This window comes from Lemur catta, chromosome 10 (assembly GCF_020740605.2).
Source record: "Lemur catta isolate mLemCat1 chromosome 10, mLemCat1.pri, whole genome shotgun sequence".
Taxonomy (NCBI): Eukaryota; Metazoa; Chordata; class Mammalia; order Primates; family Lemuridae; genus Lemur; species Lemur catta.
The window spans coordinates 52,358,846-52,382,949 of NC_059137.1; the positions used below are offsets into that span (position 1 = coordinate 52,358,846).

The 24,104-nt window shown below is 40.2% G+C and overlaps 1 long non-coding RNA gene across 7 annotated transcripts in view; it reads left to right on the top strand.

The window, feature by feature from the left end:
- The window catches only part of LOC123646122, a 42,839-nt gene that overhangs the window by 12,664 nt on the left and 6,071 nt on the right, over positions 1-24,104 (top strand). For 6 of the 7 annotated variants that reach the window (XR_006737803.1, XR_006737802.1, XR_006737798.1 and 3 more), the window contains one exon: positions 23,375-23,496. This is a non-coding gene — a long non-coding RNA (uncharacterized LOC123646122). Of the gene's footprint in view, positions 1-17,228; positions 17,313-23,374; positions 23,497-24,104 lie in introns of all 7 variants that reach the window. The other variant, XR_006737800.1, reaches the window with a different exon arrangement.

Genomic DNA, 24,104 nt, shown 5'->3' on the forward strand with positions numbered 1-24,104 from the left:
CCCAGTTATGAGGTGTGTGACTTTAAGTAAGAAAATTAATCTCTATGTGCCTCAATTCTCATTCCCTCATCTATAAAATGGGGGTAATAATGATAACCCCAAACTCTGTACAGAATTGTAATGAGGACAAAATAAAATAATTTATATGAAGTACTTAAGACAATGCCTACCTATGGTAAACCCGCATTAATTGTTATCGCTTATGTTACTATATGAATTTTAAATAAAAATCATCCCACTACAGGCCATGTAGAGTGGCTCACGCCTGTAATCCCAGCATTTTGGGAGATTGAAGTGGGAGGATTGCTTGAAGCCTGGGAGTTCAAGACCAGCCTGGACAACATAAGGAGACTCTGTCTCTACAAAAAAACAAAACAAAAATGCAGCTGGGGATTATGGCACATGCTGGCAGTTGTAGCTGCTTAGGAGGTTGAGGTGGATGATCACTTGAGTGAGCTATGATCAAATGATGGTGCAACTGCACTCTAGTCTGGGTGTCAGAGTGAGACCGTGTCTCAAAAACCAAAACAAAACAAACAGACACCCCCCCCAAATTATCACACTATAGCCTTCTTTGTAACCTGTCTTCTTCACTGCCTATACTGTGAACATCATCTTTGTTAATAAATATATTTGTACCCCATCATTTATAGGGCCATACAGTATTCCATTGTTTGAATATGCCATTGTTTACATAGCCAATTTTCTGCTTGTCTAGAATATGAGCTCCATGAGACAGGACCTGTACCAGGTCCTGAGGCTTCCCTGTGCCTAGAACAAGGGTAGCATAGGTAGGTGCTTAATAAATATTTGTTGAATGAATGAATATTATTGAAGTTATTTCCAATTTTTTACTATTAATATTTTTTAAATCCCTTTAACTTCTAGGAAGCTCTGAAGTTTTAAAATTTTGTAGAGTAATGTATAACCTTCTAGTCATTGCTCAAGAACCAAAATATAATTTCTACGTTGATGTAAAAACATGTTGCATCTAAGGACACCCATTTGGTCCAAAAGAAAAAAATACTGCAGCTAAAGCAAAGATTCATGATTATGATTAAAATAATAACTTTAAAAAGTCTCTTTCATGAAATTGTTTTCAAAGAGTCTTTTACCATGTGGGTAAATTTTAACAAAAATTGCTCAAATTAACTCCAAGTACAATGACATGCATAATGTTTTGATTACACATATGAAATTCATTTAGTCAAAAGAGACTTTGAGTATGAAAAATGCAACTTTGTAAGAAAAAAAACCCCATTACTATAATGATAGAGTAGTTCCCCAAGATCTAATCACATGCACATTTAGAAGAAAGCACTTTATATTCTCTGCGAGTGCAACATCTGGTGACTTTCTGAGTATTCCAAAACAGCTTCACTCTGCTTTCAAAGTTCCATTTTGTGTTACACAAATCTGTAAAGTTGCCTGTGGAGATTTAGGGACCTTGGAAAATTTTTCAACTTAACTTGAAAAATGTGCTACTATTATTGATTTCTTGAGCTAGGGTGGAAAATAGTTATGAATGGAAAGCCTAGATACATGAGGCAAGGAGAGCCACTTCACATACGTTATGATGTAGGAAGCACCTCCGGGAACTTCTTTAAGGAGATGACTGGACTGGCCAACAGAACCCAGAGCCCAGATGGAAGATACATTGACTAGCTTGAGAGCAGATGTAGCAAAAGATGGCTCCGAAGAAGGAGAAAAATCTAGAGGCCAGCCAAGGATAAACTTTCTCCATTGAGAATGTTTCACAATAATATGCTAGATAGATTTTATTTTAGTTCATGTTTTGGCATTGAACTGAAATGTAAAACTTGTAGTCCAGTCCACTTCCTCAGAGAGTTTTAAAGTAACTTCTGACTTGAGGGTCAATTTGTTTTTATTTTGATTTTGTTCAGTGTGAAAGCAATAGTTCCCGGTTTTGTGCAGAGTGGTGTGGATAGTAATTTTTCTCAACAGCCACAGTTATTATGTCAGTTGGTGCCAAGACTCTGAAAACTTGATAAGAGACATTGAAGACCTGTGAACAACAGTTAGTTAACTAGACATTGTAAAAGGAAATTACCCATTGATATTTTGGCCAAAAGTCCACTTGTAACTAACCTAAGTGAATAGCAGAGTGGGACACAAAAATAATCTTTAAAAAAATTAAAAAAATTTTAATCATTAGGAGTACATAATAGTCGTATATATTTATAGGGTACATGTGATGTTTTGATGCAGGCATACAATGTGGATTAATCAAATCAGGGTAATTGAGATATCCATCATCTCAGGCATTTATTATTTCCTTGTGGTAGGAATATTTCAATTCCATTCTTTTAATTATTTTAAAGTATACTCTAACCTGTTGTTGATATAGTCACTTTGTTGTGCTATCAAATATTGTTCATTCTATCTAACCAACTATATTTTTGTACCCATTAACCATGCTCACTTTATCCCTCCCTGCTACCCTTCCCAGCCTCTGGTAATGATCATTCTACTCTCTGTCTCTATTAGATCAACTGTTTTTAATATTTAGCTCCCCCATATGTGTGAGGAAAATGCAAGATTTGTCTTTCTGTGTTTGGCTTATTTCACTTAACATAATATTCTCCACTTCCATCCATGTTGTTGCAAATGACAGGATTTCATTCTTTTTTGTGACTATATAATATTCCATTGTGCATATGTACCACAATTTCTTTACCCATTCATCCATCAATGGACACTTAGGTCTATTTCAAATCTTGGCTACTGTGAATAGTGCTGCAATAAACATGGGTTGCAGATATCTTTTGATAGACTGAATTCCCTTCTTTTGGATATCTACACAGCAGCGGGATTGCTGGGTCACATGGTAGTTCTATTTTTAACTTTTTGAGGAAGATCCATACTGTTCTCCACAGTGGTTGCACTAATTCACATTCCCACCAACAGTGTGCAAGGGTTCCCCTTTCTCCACATCCTCACCAGCATTCATTATTTCCTTTTTGATAAAAGCCATTTTAACTGGGGTGAGATATACTTACTGTAGTTTTGATTTGCATTTCTCTGATGACTAATGATGTTGAGCATTTTTTCATGTACCTATTGGCCATTTGCATGTCTTCTTTTGAGAAAAAAGTAATCTTAGTAAGCCTTTCTTTCCTTTATCCTTTCCTGTTTTTATTATTTGCCTCTCAGTTTTTTCTCCTGTCCTTTCCCTCTGATTCTTTCTCTTCTTTTCTCACCCCTTCTCCTCTAAATGTGCTTTTCCCATTTTCTCATATTCCCTGTACTCCCTTCCTTCACCACTCCTCTCTTTGTTCCTTATTCTTTCCTTTTCTTCTCCACTCCACCAATAGTTTAACTGTCCATAGAGCCACTATTATTTTGATGGTAGTTGTGAAATACAACTTTATTATTTGTAATTTTAAAAATAGTTTGAGAATGTTTGTGTTTTACTTTTCCTGATCTTACTTCCATTACCTAATATAAAGCACTTGAACACAGTCTGACACAGAAACAGCGCTATATTATTAAATCTTAGTAATTGGAATTCTTTTGATTAAATTTTCCCCTTTGGATCAGTCAACCCTGAACAAAAAGGTTCTTATGTTTCCCTAAATGACCCAAGATGGGCAGTTGCTGTTGCACTTTTAAGGATGGATTTTCTACTCTTTCCCCAGCTTTGCTTTTCTTTTCTTTCTTCCTTCCTTCCTTCCTTCCTTCCTTCCTTCCTTCCTTCCTTCCTTCCTTCCTTCCTTCCTTCCTTCCTTTCTTTTTTTCTTTCTTTCTTTCTTTCTTTTTCTTTCTTTCTTTCTTTTTTTTGGTGGATCATTATTGATTATCTAACCAACTTTTCTTCCCATGTAATTTAAGCTCATATTTTTTTTGTCTGAACCTTAATGGAAAGAACAAATGGACAAATGGCCTCCTTGCAGTAACACTCCAAGTTCTCGAAAATGGCTCTTAGGCCACCTTCTTTTAGAGCATCATAGTCTCATAGACAGAGCATGGGCTCAGGGGCCTGACTCTCAGGTCTCTGGCAAGGGCACTTACACCCATCTGCATCTGTTAGGAAGCACTCAGTGGACTGCTGTGGCAGTTAAATGAGACCAAGCACAGAGAGCACTTAGCATGATACTCACACATGCTAAGATCTGATAAAAGGCAGCATAAGCTCCTGGAGCCTCCACGACAGGGGATTTTTCTCATGCGAAGGCTACCGATTAAATAAGAGGAGAAAACATTTTCCTTCCCACCTCTACATGGCCCATGAATAATGAATGTGGTCAGGGAACATTGAAATCAGAGAGATCAAAGAGCATTAGATACTCAGAAACAGAAACACAGACAGAGGACATATCACCAATTTGGTAGCTGAGTGACTAAACTTGGGAGCTTCCCAAGACAGAGCTAGGGGAAACAGTGGATCTATTAGTTGCTGAATTAACTCTTTCCAAAACACTGGGTAAGACGGCTTGACCCTCGGAATGCCCCTGCCCCACCCTTCACAGGCATTGCACAGCTATCTAGTTGGTGGTGAAGCCAAGCAACTGTCATAAACTGTCTCTTTCAAGTGTAAAGGTTACAGAAAACAGTATCATGTATGAGTGTGTGTTTGTCACAAGCTAATAGAATCAAGCTCTTCCCTTAGCAAAAATTGAAATGCCCTCACAACTTTAAAAAGCTATTACAGTTTCTTAGTACTTTCTCCAAATTAACTTAAGAAGGCTAAGGCCAAAACTGATCCTGTCAGGAGGTATTTTTTATGGAAATTTTTATCAGTTACACTCTGAAGATTTCAATGGTTCTCATTTGCCCGTCAATGTTCACTGCCGTGCTGTGAGCTAGGTTGTCAGCTGTGAGCTGGGTCGCCAACAATTTAATAGTAACGTAAGTAGTAAAGTAGTCAAGCTTGCATGTGATTTACTTTCTAATCAAATAGATGAGGATGAATTAAACATTTTCTGTAAGGACATCACTTTTACTTGCTGTCATTATGATTTCCTGGGTGAAGAAAAAGAGGGCGGTGTTCTGCCTGGCGGATGGGAATTTCACCTGACCCAAGATGTAAGCATCATTGGTCACAGCTTTTGGGAACTGCTTATATAAAGCTAAACCGAGAAGAAAATGGGATGCATTGAACTCGTATTGACTCTAAGGTAGAATCAGAATTATGTATTTCTTGAAGCAGGGGCAGATTAGTAAAATAAAAGACCCTTGTACTTCCAGATTTGCTGTCATTAAAGAACTGCAGTTTTTAAAGCATACATTTTAAGATCCTCATTTGGATTGGAACACTCTGCTTAGTGAATGACTTCTGCTGGGTCTTTGTCCAATTTAGGAGGACATCTGGAGAGGCACAGAGAGGTGTGCAGGTATTTGTGCCTTCCTCAGCACTCTTTGTCAGTCCATAGAGGAACAAGGTGGGGATTAGCAGTTGTTAGGCATCTCTGGTAAATTAGAAACTCTACCAGAGGCTTTGATGCAGTATCTCCTTGCATCCGTACAGCACTCTGAGGTGGGTATCCTACAGGAAACTAAGGTCCAGAGAAATTTATTGTTCAATGAATGTTGATTAAATACCTAATATATGCTTGGCACTTCAGCTGCGGGTACAGATGCAGTCTGTGCCCTACGGGGCTCACATGCAAGGGAGAGCGGATGACTCCCTCGAGGTCAGAGAACAGGTCTAGGCTTCAAAATCCATTGATCTGAAAATCTGTGCACTTTCTATTATATCACCAGAAGACACCAACAATGGTGGAGGTAGGACAGAAACCAGACAGGGGTTGGGCAGCAAACTTGGGGGTTCTAGGGAGCTGCAAACGTCTCTTGGTTCAGCAGAAGCTCCCACATGACCCTCAGGCTGCTTTTTTTGTGGATTACTCCTGGCCATGAAACTGTTATAAACTCCAGGGAAATTTGGATCTGTTTCTGGACTGAACACTGAATGTAGCTTCATGATGATCAACCCAGATGCCTGACCTTGTGCTTGTTTTGCTTTCTTTTTCAACTTCTTGTGATCCAGATCAGAAGCTTCGGAAACCACATACTCCTTACACGGCCTGTCTGGTTGACTCCACAGCCACCCTCACTGTCACATAGCAGAGAACACATAGCATAGATTAGAACTAGAAGAATGAATGTTTAACAGAAATGTACAAAACTCTAATCCAAGAGATAGTAGTGTGTGTGTGTGTGTGTGTGTGTGTGTGTGTGTATTTGTGTAGGGTAAGAATGCAAAATATGCTTCTTTGGGCAAGTGGTCAATTTGCCTTGGACTTGGCATTCATGTTAGCATAACTTTGAGCATGTCATAACATGGGTTAGAGCAATAGGAAATATCTGCAAGTCACTTGTGTGAGTTGTGGAGGCACTCTGGTATGGCTGGACAAACGCTGTATAGTACATGGACCTGTGTTTACATCTTATTGACTTTTCCCAACAACTCTGAGGTCTTGGAAGGATACTGCTTCACTGAGTCTATTTTCTAACTTGAAAAATATGGGAATAATTCCTACCTTATAGATTGTGAATGTTAAATAAGATACCATAGGAGAAAGTGCCTTGTACCTAATAGGCTCCCAGTAGATGTTAATTCTTTTCTCTTACCGTTTTCTTCAGTGCTTTGTCTGCTGAAATTAATTTTTCTCAGAAATGCTTGTGGATACAGTGCCTCGAAGAGGGATAGAACTAAGAAGACTGATCTTTTGGGGGACCTGTATATGGTATGCTGTAAGATGTTTCAAGTGTTGTACAGACAACAAGCAGAGACGAAACTTAGACACCAGGTGGGAGCAGATTAAAACTCTGGACAGGTAGCCTTTAAGGAAGCCAAGGGAAGAAAGAAGAGCCAGCTTTCCTCCTGGGTGCTTATAGAAGAGATTATGTGAGATGATGACACACTTCTTGGAATACGAAATGGTATATTCTGAACTTGTGAGTTTGGGGATTTCTTCTCAGGTCACAGGCCTCAAAGCTGTGATGAGGTAGGCTGTGGGAAGGGTCTGAGCCCATCCTCTGGGGTTTCCGTTTCTCCACAGTTTCAGGAAAGGAAGGAGGGTTAGGTGAGAGAATGAGACAGTTAGGAAATAAGGGGAGGGCCAGTCTTGCATAGGTATCTTGCACTAGTACACATCTTGCTGCATGTGTCAAGAATGCAAGGCCAACATCACCTTACACCTAGGCAATTTCTCAAGGTTGTGTTTGCAGTGGGCAACCTTGAGAGATGAAGTCATGTCTCTCTCTGGGACAAAGAGCCAGCTTGCTTATTGCTTACTATAAAGTGGTGAGTCCGCTAGGCTCAGAGTTTGTCTCCTATAGTGCAGCCTACTGAGTGCAGCATCCATCTGGGCCCTGCACAATACTGCTGTGGGACTTGGAGGGCGAGTGGAACTGGTGCAAACATCCTGATGCTCAGGCTGCTTGCTGTGCTGTGAGCAACAAAATCCTTAGCCTCTAAACCAGAGGTGCTGTGTCTTCTGCCAGCAACCATGAAATAGTAACAGTCTGGCTTATTCACTTGCAGATAGATTAAAATCAAACCCCAGACCTAATGGGGAAGGAATGCAAAAGTTTACAGAACTGTTTTAAAAGAGCTTAAGTCTTTACCAAAGCACTTTCTTTTTCTCTACCTTTCATGAAATGGCTCACTCATCCTTAGAAATCACTATTAATAACAAACTCTGAGGTTCTTGGCAATGCTTTAGAATTCCTGGACTCCTTAACTTTGACCTCCATAGTCACTGAACTTCCTGGATTTTTCGCTCAGCACACGAAAGACACTGTGAGAGTGCTGAGACAGTGTGTTTGATATGATTACTGGGTTCTTGGAGAGGTCATCCAGCCATTCTTGCCTCTGGGCTACACTTAAATCAGTCCAGTTTTCAAACATCTCCAAAGAGCGAACGAATTTAGCTACATCCTCTCAGGAGCCCACTGTGACATTTAGCTTTTCCCTTTCAGGACACTTTTCTGGTTTATAATTTAAATAGAATGAAAAAGAGAATTAAATGGCTTGTCATTTAAATTTTTTCCTTTTATGGCCTTTGTGGGTATTTATAAAACAGTCCTACCCCGAGAGAAAAAAATCATTTTGATGTTCACCGTCATTGTCTTTTCTCAAGGCTAGATGATGTTCCAATTTTCTTTAAAAATCTTTCACTGTGAATCTCATTCCTGTAAATGTTCTCTGATGGTTTCCTCAGGGAAAATGGGCAAAAAGCTCTACTTGGAAGGCCTCAAGATCTCCTTTCCACTCTGATAACACTTTTATATATTTTTTAATGGCAGAGACTTCCATGGAGACCAACTCCTAGGGATTGTGTGAGGATCCCTCCGTTGAGGAGACTGGAATGATTCAGTTCTGGGACTACTTCTAACATAAGGCTTATGAGTTTGTGCTATTTGGGGATCATATATCCCCATTCTATGTACATGTGTGTACAGTATCATGACTTTCCTTCCATTCTACCCAAATGGCTCTAAACAGCATGAAGAGTTTGTCATAATTTGTCCAACAGAGCATGTGCTTCCCAGGACTCACCTCCACAAGAGACACCACCATTTCCATAAACTTCCCTTATAGATATCCCTTGTCTTGCCCTTCAGTTCTTAGCAAACTTATTACTATTGATATTAATTGTTACCTTGCAATTAAGAAAAACCAATCTTTATTTTAAAGGTCAAAAAGAAGTACATACGTCTAGTCTCCCATGTACTTACTTTCCACCACGATCTGGTAGAGAAATATCTCCTTTTCTCTTGAATTTATCACTCTGTGCAGCCAAAAGCAGGTCATGGTTTTTCCTTTCCTGACTTCCTCAGCTATTCACTTATCAGTCAACATATGTTTATTTGGGACTTAGCTTGTGTATGCAGCTGAGATATAATTATCTGATTGAGTATAATAACAGCATGTAGCTGTTTGCCATAAATTTTTTATTTTTTTTCCCCTTAATTCCTTAGTGACAGTTCCCTGATATAGGATTTCCTGGGTTGGGAGTGGAGTTAATGAGAGTAGGGGAAATTGTGCAAATGGGGCCTTTGAGAAGGCCCTGAGAGAAGATCATTAAAATTCTGCTTAATTAGGTACTTAGCAGTAAAGTTTTTTTTTCCTATGAATTTTATTCCTGCTTTTACAGGCATCTACTTGGTGGTTACTATAATCAACAACTTTTAAGTGTTGTAGCTATCAATCCACTGGCCTTTAAAATGTCATATTCTGCCCACGAATCATAGTCAGTTTACTTTAATAGCTTAAATGGAGTCCAGAAAATGATGTTATAGAATCACTTTTATTGATCTGAAAACTATTTACCTATCATGATTTTCATTTTCTTCTTCTTGTGTATGAGAATATATGCATTTTCGAATTTTTCCATTGTTAATACCTATAAAACTGATGTGAGACCTCTTGCTTAAAGTGATAGGCTTTAATTGTCCAAAGGGCCAACAAAACCAAATAAGGCCTATTGTGGGCACGCCATATTTTGAAAAACTCAGTATCATTGAAGTTACTACTAGAATACATGAAAAAAACCCACACTGAGAATGTTGAGGAATAATAAATACTTGGTCCTTTTTGTTTTCTTGTATAGACATATTTGCGCTCTGAAGACCCATCTTTAATACTTTTCTGTGGCCTTTGAAACAGTTTCCAGAACTTCTGCTCATTGGCATAGCTCTTTTGGGGTCCTAGAGCACTTAAGGACCAATGGAGAATGTTTGGTTATCATAGTTTTAGAACCTTTTAATATCCTATGATTTTCAGTGAGTCGTGGAAATAAAAATAAATCCTGGCTCAAGCTTGACTCGAAGAGAAAACTTTTCACCAAACTTGGAAGATTTGTATCCCTTTGATTTTACCGATAACTTGATTTCAATTTTAAAGACTTTTACATAATTACTGCTATCATTACTCAACATCTTCTCTTCAATTTTATTGAAGGCAATGTTTACTTGGGCTGAAACAATTTTAAATTTACACTTGATATAAATTGAACATCTCTGCTCCTTAAGCCCAATAAATCTAAATTGAATTTGGCCTCTCAAACTTGATCTTTTCCATATCAATTGCATCTGGTGCAATATTCCCACCCCCTGAGTTCCCAGGTCAAAATTCTGGTTGTTCTCTTGGATTTCTCTTTCTTTCAGAAATCTCTTTCTTTCAGATTTGCCCCACCTCCCCCACTGATCGTCAAGGTCTGTTCTGTCAAGTCTACCTCCTAAGTGGCCATCTCTCTGCTGTCCCTGCCCTAGTCTTTGCTCTCCCTGGTCCAGGTTCTCATCATTTCTTACCTTGAGTAGCTCAACAGCCTTCTAACTGTCCTCCTAGCCTATCATCCCCTAATCTACGTCTCTGCCTAGGCACTCTCTTAACCAACATGTGATTATGTCCCTCTGTGTAAAGATCAACTTTAGCAATTCATTGTCTTCAGGATAGAAAAATTGTTTTTGAATTTTAAAAAATGTTTAATTGTGGTAAATACACGTAACATAAAATTTACCATCTTCACTGTTTTAAAACATACACTTCAATAGTATTAAGTACATCCGCCTTGTTGTGCAACCAATAGTCTCTAGAACTCTTTTCATCTTGCAAAACTGAATCCAATAAACAACAACTCCCTACTCCCCTCTGTATCCAGCCCCTGGCACCCACCATTCTACATTCTGTCTCTGCGAGTGTGACTGCTCTAGGTGCCTCGTAGAAGTGGAGTCGTACAGTATTTGTCTCTCTGTGACTGGCTTATTTCACTTAGCATAATGTCCTCAAGGTTCATCCATGTTTTAGCATGTGTCAGATTCCTTTCTTTTTAAGGCTGAATAATACAGGGTAGACCTTTTGTACCACAACCCACAAGGTCCTGCTGATCTTCTTTCTGCTAACCTCTCCAGCCACAGGTCCTTTCACACTTGCTGTGTCCTTTGCTTTAGCTCTGCTGAGGTGTTCTCAGTGCTCCAAATAGTTCAACAGCCATCGCCAGTGCCTCTTTGCCAATGTTTCCTCTGACCAGAACAGCTCTCTCTTTTTTCACCTGGTTAGTGCTAAATGTCTTCGCTAACAAACATCCATTTTGTAATCTACTTCTAAAATTTGAAATAGGTTATGAGAATATTTATGTATCATTTTCCTCCCAAAATATAATTTTTAATCTGTTCTTAGTTTTCTGTGATACAGTTATAACATAATTTAACTGCTTTACTCTTGCTGGCCAATTGTGTTATATCTTGACTTACCTACTATTAATAACGTGGTGAGAAGGATGGCCCTGAGGGATAGTTCTATCCTCTTGGAGGAGTTTATACTTGTCCACTTTGCTAAAAGGACAGTTGGCCTGAGGTAAGATTCTATACCAATTCATGGAGAGTGCCTTGTTATTTCGCTGAATAGGGAAAGGAGATTTGGGGAGCAGGTATTCAGGTGGACCTATTGGAATGGACCCAAAGAGTGAAAATTTTTGCATCCCATGTGAATGCAAAGCTTCCCTCTATTGGATAGCCTGCTTTGAGGCACTCAGTTTCCTTCCAAGTCACCCCTATAAACAAAGTGGCTGTTAAGGCACGGATAGAAACTATGCGTGGGTCTAACAACATGGTCTTCTGCTTACCAGTGGATGCCTGGCTACCATTACAACTGGGTAGTCACTTGTCAGTGAAAACAGTGTGAAGCCCCTGAAATGGTGTATTCCTGTGGAGTAACTGGGTGGCATCTTGATTACATTGGACCCCTTCCATCAAAAAGGGGTATTTGAAAACTTGTTTATACTTGAAATGCTCTTAGCCTCACTCGCCACTGCTAGAATAAGATGATCAGATGTGTGTAGGCTTTAATCAGCTTCATGCAGGTGCAACCTGATAGCACCTCACCCTGGGCCTGTATCACATGCCTCTTGCTCTCCATCATGAAGGTTCTCTGATACTGCAACATGGGACCCACTTGGCACCCATACATATGTAATGTGTTAGGGTGAGGGAGTTACTGCCTCATAGAAATGTAACTTATGATGGGTTCAGTTGGGCACTCCTGCCTAGGACTTTGATTCTTTTTTTTTTTTTTTTTTTTTGAGACAGAGTCTCACTCTGTTCCCCGGGCTAGAGTGCCGTGGTGTCAGCCTAGCTCACAGCAACCTCAAACTCCTGGGCTCAGGCGATCCTTCTGCCTCAGCCTGCCGAGTAGCTGGGACTACAGACATGTACCACCATGCCCGGCTAATTTTTTTTTTTGTATATATTTTAGTTGTTTGGTTAATTTCTTTCTATTTTTAGTAGAGACAGGGTCTCGCTCTTGCTCAGGCTGGTCTCGAACTCCGGAGCTCAAACGATCCACCCGCCTTGGCCTCCCAGAGTGCTAGGATTACAGGCGTGAGCCACCGCCCCCGGCCTAGAACTTTGATTCTTGAGGGCTTAGCACAGAGATGCAGGGACAGCCAGAGATTATTTACTCGGTAGTGGAGGTAAGAGTCCACTGTTGATGTCCCCAGCGGCAGAGTCCAAAATAGTTCCCAAGGAATGTCTACCTTCCTTGTTCCTATCGATCAGCTTTGTTTTTCAGTCTTCATGGTGATTCTACAAGCTATCCGATAGCTATCCAATAAATAACTTTTCAGCTTAAGTAGCTCTTATGTTTGCAACCAAGAACTCTGACTCTAAAATGAGAGGGTTGGACTAAATGACCTCAACTTTATTACCTGATCTTTTCTCCCACTCTGTTATTAGAATGGTTCCATTTGATCAGTGTGTGTGTGTTGGTATAAAGGGGTTTTTCTTTAAGAGTTAAAAGCAATGCTTTATTAGGCTTAACCTTTAAGACTTCTTGGAGTCGCCTTTTGAAAAGATGATTGTGGAGATCAGCCAATTGAGTAGATACCAGTTTAATAAGTCATGTTTCAATGTCCTTAACTGGGACTCAGTTGAGTTGTAGTAGGATTTATGCACAAACGCTTTTTTCTTATTTTAGAATTATTTGCACCCAGATTCAGCCCATTTCCACCAAGAAGGAACTAGCATTTCCTGAGGACCTACTACGCACCGGTCACTAAGCCAATGACATACCAAGGTGGAGGAGGGCTGCAGTGGGAGCTGCCTGCCCCAGTGGGAGAAGCATTTAATCACTGAGATTATGTAGAATTGCCCACGAATTGTAACAATAAAAAGGAGATCAACCTTTAGTCAGTTTTATTATTATTTTAAAATTCTTTACAGATAATGTACCCCTCTTTTGCCTATGCCTGGTCTATAAGTCTCCTTTCAACTCCCGCTTGGTATGCCACTGCTCTAAGCTTTGTGTATTATCAGTTTTATCACTTAGAATAGCCCTGCAAGGTACTGTCCACCCCCTATTATAGATCAGCCTTGAAAAGATGCAGAAGCTCACTCAGGGACCCAGCTAACTAAGAGCAGAGTCGAGATTTAAACCCAGAACCTCAAACATGCAAACCTGTGCTGTCCCCACGACACTGCTGTGCCACCTCAAGGCAGCCTGGAAGATCTGTCAGACTCCTATTCTAGGATTTGGCAGATCACTGCAGCTCTCCAGGGTTTCTAAAATCTCATGGAGGGTAGGATCCCGCTTGGGGCAATGGGCAAGTACTGATTCTGTCCTTGGTGACAAAAATACTTTGGTTGTCTTTGGTCTGTAAAACTCTTAGGATGTGAGCTTTGATTGTGAAAAGAACTATATAAAAGCAGAAACTAAATTCAGACCTACAGCACAGGGCAGCTGTCCTACTTCTCTGATGCAGTTGGCTGATCCTCAAGACATAAACAGAAATAGCATTGTAATTTGTTAGTGATTACAGGGCAGTGTCTTGCAGGAAAATGTTTACTTAAAAGAAGATAGCTTAAAGCAATCCAACAATCATGATGAGGTATTAGAACTCATTTACTCGTGGTTAAACTGCGCCCTTTTATACGTGCCCACAGTGAAAGGATGGATGCACAAAACAGCAAGTTAAGAATTCAAAGCAGTGAGAATGTTTAGTTTGAACTGGACTAAACATTAAACAACAGTAGAAAAATCCTTCATTGCTTTTGAATTCCTATATCCCACTTCCTCCCATTTTCACCACCGTTCTTCAGTTCTGCATGGTTGTTGTTTCAATATATTTACCAAAAGTAGAAAAATTTCTCTTTGCCCTTTTTGTGGTAAAGATTTTCTCTTGCTTATAAATTAACACTAAAAACATTTTGGACTCAAATCTAAAGAAGACAAACATATGGATTAGATTTGGTTTGGAAATAAACATGGCTTTAAGGCTTGTCCATGGTAGTGGTAGCACAAGGAGGGAGGGGAAGAAAAAATACATGTTAGGCTCTTTTAACATCAAAATAATCAGAAATATTCTTAAGTCGCTCAGAACCCCTGCAGTGCAGACGGTCTTATTCTTTGAACAATCCTACCACACAATCAGAATCCTAAAACTCTTGTGCTTTGGGGGGCTGCTGAAACCTTCCCTTCTTGCTCCCTGTCTATCTCGCACTCTCTGGCCCTCTTTATTTTAGGGTGTAAGTGGACTACAGAGCTCTCAACTTCCTAATCTAAATTTTGTCCTGCAGATTAAATTATACTGCTGCCCTTGCTTTCCCGTCTGTCCAAGTGTGGTGTGTAAACCACCTGCACCAAAATGACCCGAGGCACTTGCTAGAAATGGGGAGGCCCAGGGCCAGGCCAGTCCTATGACATCTTCATGGGCAGAGCTCAGTAATCTACATTTTAACAAGGTACCTGAGCACATCAAAGTTTGGAATCCATTGTTCTGATCACTCAGTATTAACTGGAGTTTAACCTTGTAAAACTGTTAGGATACGACGTCTTGGGGCTATACCTAGGTAATAATAATTTTAGCGTTGTTTAAAGTTTAAATTATATTAGTATTTAGTGATTTCCTACTTTCATGCCAGGCTTTTCCCCACACATTTTTTCATGTAACAATAAATTATCCAGTGGAGTAAGTATTCTATCCCGCAATAAAGATGAGGAAACTGAGGTTCCTGGATACTAAGTGACTCGTTCGCTCAAGTTTACGCAGCTAGATCATGGTGGAACCAGGATTTAGATTAGGCTGCTGATTCTGTGGTCTAACCTCTTATACATCTACCACAGCTGCTCGGTTGCTGAATTGCAGGTGTTTTTGAGCTTCTACTATGGGCCAGTCACTAATGTAAATGCAGAGATACAGAGTAAAAGTGACGAGACCCCCTACTCCCACAGACCTCTCTAATGGGAGAAGACAGACAATAAACAGCTCAAATGCACACTGGTGCCTACATTAAAGAAAATGCAGTAAATGACACTTCTATTTCAGAAAAAAAGACATTCTTTTAGTCCTGATTGTCACATAAAACTAAGTGATTAGTAGTCAAAAGGACTGATAAAGTCCCTAGTTATTATATCTAGCAGATGATGGGAGAATTGTTCATAAATATTAATTAATAAGGGTGTAACCAAGGAAATATATCTCGAAATTCTCCTCTGTCTGCTAAACGATCATAGCTGTGATGAACTGGTCAGATTGGGAAAGTATCTACAAGCTGTTTAAACACTTGACATGTAGCACATTACACAAACATTCTTTATTTATTACCCTGAGCATCTCAGCCTCCAGATAAGTGAATGTTTTTGAAAAAGAACAGAAATAACTATCTATGCCCTTGGCTTAGGTCATGGGCCATGTGGGCCTGGTGCTCATATTTTGAAACAAGTTTGAACACATGCCTTGCAAGCACTCACAGAAAACCACTTTTATTTATTTATTTTAACTTGCTCGAGGTTCTGCTCCATCTGAAAGCAAAATGGAGACGAATGACTGAAAGAGGGGGAGGCTTCAGATGCTCCATGTCTTTCCTTGAATCCAGTGCCGTTTCCTGAAAACAATTCACTAAAATTCCCTTCACGTGGTTCCCTGCTGAAATATCTTCTTTGAACTTCACTTTTCTTGGCTTTTAAGAGAGTGGATGAAAGAAGTACTCACATGAAGACTATTCTGCACTCTCTCAAATAACTTTTGAGACATTGCTCCTTCTCTCCCCGAGCTGTTCTCCTGAGGATCCGTTGATGCTGGGAGCAATTTTCTACTCTTCCTGGAATGTCTTTCTCTCTAGGAATGCCTGGCAACCTTTGTTCACTGAGCTCAGACGTCACCACTTCCAGAAAGTCCCTTCTGACTGTCTGTGCTCCTTCTAAGGAGCTAATTCTTCCACCTCCCCTGCACAAGCTCTGTGCCTTGGATGTAGCTTCTGTGGCTGGTCTTCTCACTGTGCACTGGCCTTTCTCCTTCAGCGTCACCTTGAGTTACCATGAGGCTGATAATCATGACTTAGCCATCTCTGAATCCTCATTGGTCACAGTGGGGACCACACATGAATATTTTTTAAATTGAATCCAAACTGGTGTGAACTAAAATACAACCTTAAGCCCCCCAGCTGACTGAATGGACCCTCTCTGGTTATAAGGAAGAACCTCCTAGAAAAGGTAGCACATTGAGCCATATCGTTAATTTTTACCTTAGTGGGAACAAATGAACAAAACTCCTTTCTTTGAGTTAATTTTAATAGAAGGGGAGGAAAAGATATCTGGAGGTCAAAGTATCTATGACCAAAAATGGCACAAATGAGAGGTTAGGGAGATAAACTTCTCCCCCTTCCTGTTGAAGATACTGAATTAGCGTGGTCTCCTACTGTTTAAATTTTTATTTTCACCCTTAGACTTAGACATACTATAGGGCCAGCCTTCTGCACTTATTTATTTATGGCAATGCCCCCAGTTGAGCTGCCTCAGACTTCTATTGTGATTTATTTTGTGGTATTTTAAGAGAGGTCAGGATCTTTTCCCATCCTCTAACATTTCAGTGATAAGAACACTTTATTTTCCTGAGACTGGTTTTATAGACATTTCCATTCTGTGCACTGCCTGGCTTGGCTTTTGTCTAGAAAAGATAGTCCACTCAAGTCCACATTGCCAAATGTGAGGTAACCATGGCTACCTTTCTTTATGCCCCTGGGAAGTGGCACTTTGAGAAAAACTCATGGGGGAGGCACAGTGAGTGTGTGCATGTGAGATCTTTGGTTTCTCTATTTCTTTACATCTCGGTTTGAGGCCTTAGTTGAGGAGTGAACATGGACATTTCCTGGTTCACGCACAGGAAGGACAAGAAGGCTTGGAAAGTAAAGGGTCTGTGCATGCTCAGGAGTAGAGGAAGCCCCAATGGCTCTTCATGGAATTAATGTTGAGTTGTTTTCTCTGACAGAGAACAAGTGATTCCACCACGGGTGCAAATAAAAGTGCTGATAAAGGTCTGGCCTCCCACGGAATTCCTGCTTCACTCCAGGGGGTAAAAGCTATCTTCCTCTTTGAGGGAAAAGGAATAACGAATTGCTTTGAGAAATGTATGCCACGAGCTCCATTACATGGTGGATGAAAAAGGCATGATCTTTGGGGTCAGACCTGGGTTCCAGGCAGTGGAATTGGTGTAATGACACATTAGCTAGAGGACTTTGGGGCCAGTTACTTACCTCCTTCACAGCTTCAGTTTTTATCAGTACGAAGGCAATAACAGTATCTACCTCAGAGTTGTAAACAGGGGCTCATCACACAGCCTGACCCATAGAAGGGGCTCAGTGAATGATAATTTCCATTTTACCTTCACCTCCTTTCTACTGATGTTGCTTTTCTTTGCAAAGTAAAGCTAACACCCAGAAAATCTGTAAAGACAAGAGGCTATTTCCTCTTAATCCTCCACAATAAATGGCATGTGACTATTTTCTCAAAGCAGGGAGATTTATTCCACAAATTCCCCTCCTAAGTAATCTTAAAGAGGTCTCTCTATAAATTTGATGTATCATAAATTTGATGTATCATATTTCATAGAAGGTATTTTTAGCAAAAGGCAACGTTTCAGCAAAGGCTGAAAGAGAAGAAAATAAGAAACTCTGGGCATGTACATAAATTGGTGATTTATAATAAGTTTGTTAAAATATGGTAGTTTCTCTTTGGAAAAAAAAGCCCACCAGTAACAGAATAACTTTCATATACATGCCCTCTTCTTAATCCATATGAAATACCTACAAGAGTGATTTTTGAAATTTGCCTGTGACCCTTAGCAAGAACTACATTTTAATTGTGTGTGTGTGTATATATATATATAATTAAAGCAAAAGTTTTATAAAATAGTACTTACTGTTATTACATGTAATGCAACTTGGATATTTTCTATTCTATACCATTTCATTTTGTTATAATGTTGGTTGTAACTCATTTAACTGACATTAGGACCTGCTAATGTGAGGCTGCTTGCATTTCTAAAAACTCTGCCCTACATTCTTAGGCGCTAGTATCTACATTTTGTTTTTTACAGTGGAAATAAAAATTCCAAGAGCATGCAAGACGTGCCCAAGGCCACATGGCTTGGAAGTGTCCATATGTGGATTTGAATCTAGAATTCTGATTCTGGAGCCCATTAAGCTGCCTGTTGCATGCCTTTCCTCTTTTCCTTTGTGTGTGTATGTGTGTGTGTGTTTGTGTGTGTGTATGTGCACCTCTTCCCCAACAGCCTTAGCTGTTTAGAGGCCATAAAGCCATCTGTTAGGTCAGTCCTGAAGCAATTATGTGAAATAGTTACAGTAGACAGGAAAAGCACAGCCTCTAGAGCTCTTCTTTGCTCATCTCCACTGCAGAGTTCTTACTGAGTGCTCTCTACATGCAGAAAACCTGGTCTTATTATTCAGATATTTAAAAATACAATTTTGTTCTTTCCAAAGAGAGGCATAAGTTTCTGGTTGTAATTGAGGAGGAAAATGTCTACTTAGTGTTTTGTCTTTCCGTTTTGTACCCAGTTGTACCAGAGAATGAACAAATTTAGGGCACCAAAATAAAGAGGACCCTCTGGATACATTTTGACAATTTTTGTTTTTACTAACAACTTAAAGCAAACTAGAGAATACAGCACACCCACATGTTGTAGTCCATTATGTTTTTCTAATGACATATTACTTTCTGGAATTCTTAAAAATAATAAGCTTTGCAAATCCAATGTAAGAAATAGCTAGTGTGTTTATGTTTAAAAATATTTTATTAGAACAGTTTGGAAAGACTGTGAACTTAGTATTGCCCCCACCTGCAGTTAGATGGAGGGACATGTCTTATCTGTGAGATTCTTCATGAAAAAGCTCCAGGCGTCTGACAAGCCAAAACCTCCCAGTGTGTCACTGAGAACATAGACAACTTGGTATGTCCAGCCCCAAAGTTAAGTCTGGATAAGTCAGGCATATATTTGGATATTCTAATTCTAAGCCTTCTAATTCAAATTGTCAAAATGCATAAGTGATTACTGCAAAATAATTTGTTTTAAAAAAAGCCAAAAAAAGACAGAAAAAAAGTGAACAAAGAGATTGCAGACCTTGATATAGTTAAACAACTGCTAAGAGTTGGACTAGTGCCCAGGAGACCAGAAAAATCTCCATAAAGACAGGTCATTAATTCTGTCAACAAACATGTATTAAGTATTTACTGTGTGCTGGATACTATGGCAGGTTGTTACCCTATCCTCTGATTCCCAGCACAAAGCAGTGAGATCCTCTGTTCTCATGTTATAAAAAGAAGCACTGTATCAGTCAGGGTTCTCCAGAGAAACAGAACCAATGGGATATATACAGATATATAGGAAGGCATTGGTGCACTTGATTGTAGCAGATGAGAAGTCCCATGATCTGTTGTCTGCAAGCTGGAGGCCCAGAAAAGCCAGTCATACGGTTCTAGTCTAAGCCTGTGAAGGCCTAAGAACTGGCAGCCAATGGTGTAAGTTCTGGTCCGAGTCCAAAGGCCCAGAGAGCCAGGAGCACTGATGTCTGAGGGCAGAAGAAGGTGGATGTACCGGCTCAAGTAGAAGGCAGATTTGCCCTTCCTCTGCCCTCTTGTTCTATTCAGGCCCTCGATGGATTGGATGATGCCCTTCTACATTGGCAAGGCTGATCATTTTACTCGGTCTATCAATTCATATGCTAGTCTTTTCTGGAAACACTCCCACAGACACACACAGAAATAATGTTTTACCAGCTGTCTGGGCATCCCTTAGCCCAGTCACATTGACACATAAAATAAACCATCACAACTGTGGCAGAGTATCATCTTTATTCATGAATCCATATATCTCACAAATATCCCTTGAGTGCCTATGAGGTGTAAGACACTCTCTTACCCACTGGAGTTCTAATTCTGAATAAAACAGACCTGGTCCCTGCCCTCTCTGAGGTCACAGTCTAGTGGGAGAGATCAGATGTTACAAGCAGTACTGGGATGAAGATGTACTGAATACTCTACGTGTACATGAGGGAGCCCAAAGCAAGCAAGGAATCAAGGAGGGTTCTGGAAAAGAGGACTTCTAATGTGATACCTGAAGGACGAAAAGATAGGAGAAATATTATCCCTTTAGAGCTGGCCACAGTGATAGTTGGCCTACAGAAATAAAAGAACGTTGTGTAGAAATATGCTAAGGATGGTTTTGAGGTCAGATTGACATGAGTTCGAGTATCCCTTCTGTTGCTAACTAGCTGTGTGACCTCAGAAAAGTTACTTGACTTCTCTGAGCCTTTATTTTGTCATCTGTGAAACGGGGATAATTATTGTACTTACTTCACTTGGCTGTGATAAAAATTAAGGAGTTATTTTCTCTGAAATCTAGAATGATTGTTGGTAAAGGGTGTTAAATAAATATTTGCTACCATTATTTCAAGATACATTAGCTGATTTCTCAGCATGGCAGCTGGCATTTTTATGATTCAGATATGAAGTTCTGAAGCAATACTGCAGAGATTGGTTTAAAGTCGAAATGAGCCTGATTTCTTGTTACCGTTTAGCCACAAATTCCCTGTCTTTTAGTGCCTGTACCGTATCAGAGCAGCCTTTCTACTGTAAGGAAATTTTCACTTGTCAGTATGGAAACACAATGTCCAGGGAGCTCAATGGGAGAGTCAGTCAAGACATGAGATCTGCTGTTGTGGGGGCGTCAGAGTTCTGAACCCCATCCACCGTGTTCAGCCTAGTCGCAAACAGGAAATAATGTGGTCAATCTCATAGGATTAAAACCAGGGATCCTTATTAATATGGATATTCAAGATGTTGAAGTCATAGCCCTGGGGAAGGAACTCGGAACACTCATAACCCCTTTGAAAGTGTTTGTTACATGCAATTTATTTGTGGTTATAACAGATAGCATCTAGAGGATGCTGGAAATGGAAACCTCAGGACTCACCCCTGTCACCTGGTCTTCTAATTATTACCACCTGTCTTTCTCACTTCACTGAGTTTCATGTGACAGGGTCATACCTGCTCTGTAATGGTCTAACCAGGTCAGCCTGAATGACAGCAAAAACCGTGACTGTTGTTTGTGGCACTCTGCCTAACAGTGTACTCATCAGAGTGTTGATTTCCTCCCAGAAACAGGACACGGGACTGTTTGGTTTTTCTGGCCTGAGGCTTAAAAAGTTCTGAGTGTGAGTCCAGGACTTTTGGCTCTGCTTTGGATCATCTCCCTTAGGATTAGTTTCTTGAAGCCCTTCGGACTTCCTGTCCATAGCTTTCCTTTCTTTTTTTTTTTTTTAATATTTTTTGCTTATTTCTCATTCATTGATAAGTAATCAAAGCCTATGTCCAAAGCAACTTAGAAAGAGGAGGCTCTAGTTGCAGCTTTGATTAACATGTAATTCTAAGGTTTCAGTGGTCTAGGATCTTCTATTTACCCAGTGCACATACTATACCTAGAGTCTCTAATCCTCCCAACAACAAAAGTATTAGTATTATTATTTCCTTTTCACAGAGGAGGAAACCATCTCAGAGAGGTTGAGTAATTTACCCAAGGCCACACAGCAAGAAAATGGCAAAGCAAGGGTGATTCATGAAATGTATTGTTTCCTATTTGTGTGATGTTGGGCATATTGCAGACATTTTGGAGATTCCATTTCCTTTTCTGTAAGACAGAATCAAAAGATAACTGGGTTATCATAAAGATTAAAAGAATTAATGCATCTAAAAGGGCTTACAAGACTGTAGAGTGCTATCGATGTGTAACCTAGTATTATAAGGGATACTCACAGGCAATTTCTCAAACTCATTTTGGGCTGTTTTATATGAAAGAAGGCCTGGGCTCTTTGTGTTAGAACTTGGTAACATAGCTCTCTGTTTATTGAGCTCATTCATGTGTTGAGCAAAATGTCAGTCTGGGTGCTGGCTATGTGACGGGGCAGCACCTGCAGTCACGGCTCCTGCCTTCGTGGAACTTGTAGCTCCATGGGGAAGATTGGCATTAGATACATGAACATACAAAAAATGTACACGTCCAACTTTTAATGAGTGCTCTAAGAGGGAAAAATGCCACTATGAGAGAAAACCAAGGGGGTAGTATAGTCAAAAATGGACCAGGAAGTAATTTTTGAGTAAGTGAAAATTTAGTTTACATGTAAACTAAAACTTGAAGGATGAGTGGGAGTTAACTGGCAGAAGATCAGGCAGAAAAACACTCCCAGCATAAGGAGGAGCAAAGTGCAAGGCCCAAAGTAAGGAAATAATAACACTTAATTATAGTAATTATGAAAGTTAACATTTAGTGAATTCTTATTATATGCCAGGTGCTTATCAAATGCTTTCCCAGTATTATCTCATTTAACCCTCAAATACTCTCTGGAGTAGATTCTATTTTCATTCCTATTCTATAAATGAGTAAAATTGAAGCTAGTCCCGATAGGTGGGTTTAGCCAGAGTCCTCCTTTCCCTTGATGTTTGCTTTTAGTAATTTTCCCTCCACACACCCTCACCCGGCTCCTTGGCTATGAATTCCCAGTTGCCCATGCTGCGTTCGGAATTGAGCCCAATTCTACACCATGGTCTCTTTCCCCTTACTGCAATAGTCCTGCATAAAAGGTGTTTTTACTGTTTTAACTACTGTCCAGCTCTGGTTTTCCTTGCACAAGCGCAAGGAAGTGAAGGAGAGAGAGTGTTAAATGAAGGAGAGAGAGTGGTTTTTTAAGAAGAAAATAAGTGTTCATTGGATTTGACAAAACAGAGACCACTGGTGACTCTTGGTTATTTGGAGAGGGCTGAAGAGCTAATTGGGGATGAGAAAAGTGCAGAAAAGTTTTGCAGCAACATATTTTGAGAGTCCTGGCTGAGAAGGAGAATGGACCACGGGGCTTAGAGGACTGTGAGGTCGAGGTGGGGGTGTTTGTATGAGTTTTGAACAGGGAGATACTAGAGCACATGGAATATGGGTGGGAATGAGCCTGCAGAAAGCAAAAAGCAGGATTCTGCTGACGGGAGCAGCAAACTGAAGGAATGAGGTTTCTGAGGGAGAAGGGATGGGCTCCCGGCCCAAAGCGAGAAGTGGTTTTTCTGGTTCTTTTACAGGGAGGAGCTAACAACGGGTAACCAGGGACACAGACGAGCTTGGATTTGGTGGTGAAAGGACGCCGGAAGCCTTTGCTTCTGTTTCCCACTGAAGCATGAGGCGAGGCTGGAGTCTCGGTAAGGTGAGTAGGGTATCCTGGTCCCTCCGTCTGAAGAGGCAGAGCTTAGGGCCTGGCGCAGTCCACATGGCTGCTTTCATCTTCCCACTCAGTGTAATGCACGGCTCTTTGTTAATGCCTGGGTACTGCATGGACCAGTCTGGTGCCTGGCCCCAAAAGGATTTCTAGTTTGACACGAGTTGTCCTTTCCATGTCTAGAAACCAAAATCGCCCAGCAAAACAGTCATTTCCTTGCTATAATTATGCAATTGAAGTTTCTTTTCACCATCAGTACACATTTAACACACACTGTGTCTACTACAGATTCTATGTACTCCCATTTTAATGGGGGAGATAGGTATATAATCATAAAAATACGGTGCAGGGTGGGAGGTGAGAAGTCCCACGGATGGGGGTGGGGGGTCAATGTCAGGTGTCTAGAGAACAAGGAGGAAACCTAGCCTATTTATTTCCAAGTATATTTTGGTCCCTGGTTTCTCTGTTCTTTCCAAAATCTCCAGCCACTTTATTCACAGCTTCCTTCTTTTCTGGTGGGGAAACTCCTCCTCTGAGAGTGGTAGCGATACTCATTAATGAGAAATATTAGGGCATTAGTTGCAGAAGGTGAGCAT